Source organism: Bombina bombina, chromosome 1 (assembly GCF_027579735.1).
Source record: "Bombina bombina isolate aBomBom1 chromosome 1, aBomBom1.pri, whole genome shotgun sequence".
Taxonomy (NCBI): Eukaryota; Metazoa; Chordata; class Amphibia; order Anura; family Bombinatoridae; genus Bombina; species Bombina bombina.
Genome location: NC_069499.1, coordinates 853,845,007 through 853,849,663, shown reverse-complemented (window position 1 = coordinate 853,849,663; position 4,657 = coordinate 853,845,007).

Below are 4,657 nucleotides of genomic sequence, written 5' to 3'. Positions count from 1 at the left end.
TTCTGATTGTAAGAAATATTCACGGCTCTAAATGAGCACCCCTCCCTCTCTTTTTTCCTTGATCCCATAATAAATGTACAGATCTTGTACATTTATTATGGGATTGTCCAAAGATACAAAGACTGTGGGGAAAAGTCATATTTTGACTCTCAAAATAGATTATCAGCAAAACATATTATTTTTCTTTATGATAGACATAACAACTCTTCCTTTTGGAATTTTCTAAATGTAGTGATATGTATGGTTAGAAAATTAATTTTTCAATACTGGGCCTCACATATAGCTCCTCCTTTTAAGAAACTAGCCAATACTATGCAAACCCAATTATTTATTGAACAAAGAGATGTACAGGGCAATCTTGACACAAGAATAAACACATTTATTCATAAGTGGTAACCCTACATATTATTTATTCCAACTAGACTAAGATATAAAGTCCTACAACCTTTTCGAAATTCAATATTTATTCTTAATGAAAATTTACAGGGAAAATGGTGTTTTCCATCAGATGACCTAACCTAGCGAATATCAATAATATAATGTTGTACTTGTAGGTCATAAACTTAATCTCAAAAAAGTAATAGAAGAGAAGAGATAGGAAAATAAACTTCCTGATGGATCTGGAATCCCCCAAGAGTATCAAAGATTAAAAGGAGGAATTCATCGACACATTATGCTGAGCGATCAGCTCAATGGGTATGCAGGGAGATTTTTCTCCAATTTTTTCAACATATAAGTTTAATGTTATGTAGCATATCAAGGTCAGATATTGGATACAGGATATCCATTGTTAATAGTATATAATTATTCAGTTAATTTATCATTAGTTTAAATACAACATGTGTTTTAGTTATTTATTATGGTATAAAATTATACAAAATAGATTCACATTTCTATATTGCAAATAGATAAATCTGTTTTGTTATACGGACATCATATTCATATCATGCAGTGTTGCAGCAGTCTTTTATATTAGATAATTCAATGATGTCTGATTTTATTTTATGCATATGTTAGATCTTCCTCTTTTTATAAATAAAGTAAAAAAAAAAAAGATTAAGGCCATATTGACCTGGCCTGTACCCTCTAAAAAAAAAAGGATTCTAATGCTTTCTGGGTTTCTGTAACTTCTACAGGAAATTCATACTTGACTTTTCAAAACTGGTTCAGCCCATTACAGCTCTTAACAAAAAAGACACAAAATTCATCTGGACACCATAAGCACAGAAAGCATTAGAAGAATTGAAAAGATTGTTCACCTCTGCTCCTATATTAAGCTTGCCTATGCCCAAAAAAACATATTTTTTTAGAAGCCAATGCTTCAGAAACAGCAGATGGGGCAATATTATCAAAACGTTCTGGTTCCAAGGAAGTAAGTAATACATCCTGTAGCGTACTTCTCCCGTTCTTTATCTTAAGCTGAAAGCAACTATGATGTTGGAGATAGAGAGTTACTGGCAATTACGTTGGAACTGGAAGAATGGAGACATTTACTAGAAGGAACAAATTTTTCCGTGACTATACACCGGTCAAAGAAATGTAGAATATCTACAATCAGCACGAAGATTAAAACCAAGACAAGCAAGTTCTTCAGAGATTCTCTCTAATCATTACCTACAGACCTGGTTCACGTAACGTCAAGGCCGATGCTTTATCCCGTATGACTGAGAATAATTCCAAGAATACGGAAGTCAACAAGTCAATTCTACCGAAAGAAGGTTTTCTCGCAACTACTACCACCCTATGGGAAACAATCAAACAAACTAGTGACTTGGATGATCTACCAACTACCACACCTCCTTTACAATTACAGCATGGTCTATACATCTATAAGGACAAGGTATATGTTCCTCCCAGAGCTATTTCAGAGATATTACACTACTGCCACAATACCACATTAGGGGTCATAGCGGTATCAATAAGGCAAATGACCTAGTTTGCTGCAACGTCTGGTGGCCTACCCTTCCCAAGGATATCATCTCTTATGTATCTGCCTATCCCATATGTGCCAGAGCTAAAAGCTTCCATAAAAAACCCAAGGACTTCTGGAACTGCTGCCTATTCCTACTAGACCATGGAATGATATATCCATGGACTTCATCTTAAAATTACCCAAAGATCAAGGATATAATACCATTATGGTTAAAGTACATTGTTTTAGCAAAATGGCACATTTAATTCCAACTAAATGACTTCCCACTGCTAGTCAAACTGGTACGCTTTTCATTCAAGAAATATTCTGACTACATGGTATACCTGAATCCATCGTCTCTGATAAAGGTACGCAGTTCACCTCCAGGTTCTGGACCTCATTCTGTCAAGAACTGCACATTCAGGGATCTTTATCTACTGCCTTTCACCCTCAGTCGAATGGACAGAGTGTGCCATTCAGACCCTTGAATGGTATTTACAATGTTTTATTTCATATCTTCAGGATTATTGGAGTCAATTCCTGGCTTTGGCTGAATTTGCCTTTAATAATCAGATCCATTCTTCTATCAACACCTCACCATTTTATGCTAATTACAGCTATCATTCTGTTATGTTACCTAGCTCTCCCATAACCACTCTTGAAGCTGATAAATGCATTGAAACATTGATCTCAAACTTCATGATCATTAAAAGAACCTTAGTTAGAACTCAAGCATGATTTAAACATTATGCAGCCCACCACCGTAGTCCTGCCCCTTCATATAAATTAGGTGACAAGGTGTGGATATCAACTACATATTTAAAGCTGCAATGCCCTTCCAAGAAACTGGGCCCTCAATTCATTAGACCCTTTGAAATCATCAAGATAATATCATCTAACACTGTTAAATTTAGTCTCCCAAATGAATAGAAAATACACCCAGTGTTTCATATGTCTTTATTAAAACCAGCAGTGCCAGATCCCTTAACCTCCAGAGCTCCAGTTCATCCTGATCTTATTCTGGTCAATGGAATCAAAGAATATGACGTGCAGGAGATTCTGGATTCACACCTTTGGAGAGGTCGCCTACAATATCTCATCCATTGGCAAGGATATGGTCCTGAGGATAGATCTTGGGTGACAGCAAATGATGTTCATGCCCCTAGCGTGTTCATTCCTTCCACAAGGCACATCTTGAAAAGCCTGGTCGTGATAACCCCCTGAGGGCGCACCTTAGGGGGGGGGCACTGTAATGCTGCGCTACCTACCGTCCCTCCCGTGTCCTCCAGAGCTCCACCAAACACTTCTCCAGTGGAGACATGGTCCTATGATGAGCAGCCTGACTGGGTTTCTGGGCTCTCTCTTGTGGCCTCTCCACCATGGCCCCCACGATGTGCCAAAGCAATATGCAAGTGGGCATGTGCGTGACGTTCACCCAGAATTATGTGGCCATGCCCCCTCCAGTAAGATGCTCCACATCAGCTCCAAATTTAAATTACAAGTAAAGAGGAGTTTAGTCTATATATTAGCTAATGCCACACTTATTTGGTGGCTGTCAATCACACACATTCCCCATAAAGCACTTCTGCTTAGACAACTCAGTGCTCAGTTATTGAGAGAGCTCCCTAATGTTCAAACCTTTGTTACCTAATCCAGTGTCCTGCCTGAATTACCATGTATGAACCTTAGCTGCCTTCCCTGACCTTTCTGCTTGTCTTCCGCTTATGAACCTTTTCTGCCTGTACCAAGCTATTGCCTGTTTCTTTGACTATGATTATGGATCTTCCTTTATCAGCTGTGATTACCTGCTCTGGTATACAGTGACTGTGCCTAAGCTATTCTACAGGGCTTACCTGGTTCTATATTTATACCTGCTTAAGTATCTACACACACACACGTATATATATATATATATATATATATATAGATAGATAGATAGATACATATATCCCAAGTCTGACACTTGACCTTGTTTTTACATTGGCCTTTTTGCCTGCAAGTCTTCCATGTAGACCACTTATGACCAGACTTCTCTGAACAGTAGATAGGTGTACCTGGGTCCCATTGATCATCTGGGGTTGCTGTGTTTCTTGTTCAGAGAGGAATTGCCTGGTATTTCGGCGCTGGACTGACCGTAATAGGCGGGATCAGACTGATATACTACAGGAAAGTTCTACTCTGTGAAAAGCATTACTGGGCTATAAAAATGCACCCAGGTGGTAAATCGCCATAGAACAGGCTAACAATGTTATTGAGCCAGTTGTTCGTTCCTGTGAGTGCACTTCTCTCTGTATGTATTTAGTCTCCCTATGGGAAAAAAGGGGCAACCAGACGTGGACTCCTTGCTCAGTGTGCTTAGAGAAATGTAGCTACACCTAACTGAAGAGGCCCAATGAAGGCCGAAATGATCGTCTGGGGTTGCTGTGTTTCTTGTTCAGAGAGGAATTGCCTGGTATTTCGGCGCTGGACTGACCGTAATAGGCGGAATCAGACTGATATACTACAGGAAAGTTCTACTCTGTGAAAAGCATTACTGGGCTAAAAAGATGCACCCAGGTGGTAAATCGCCACAGAACAGGCTAACAATGTTATTGAGCCAGTTGTTCGTTCCTGTGAGTGCATTTCTCTCTGTATGTATTTAGTCTCCCATTGGTATCTACAAATTCTTAGCTGAAGGCACTGCTTGACATCTTCCGATTGTGAAGGGAAGTAAGCATGATATGGCTTTTATTTGCTACACTGTTT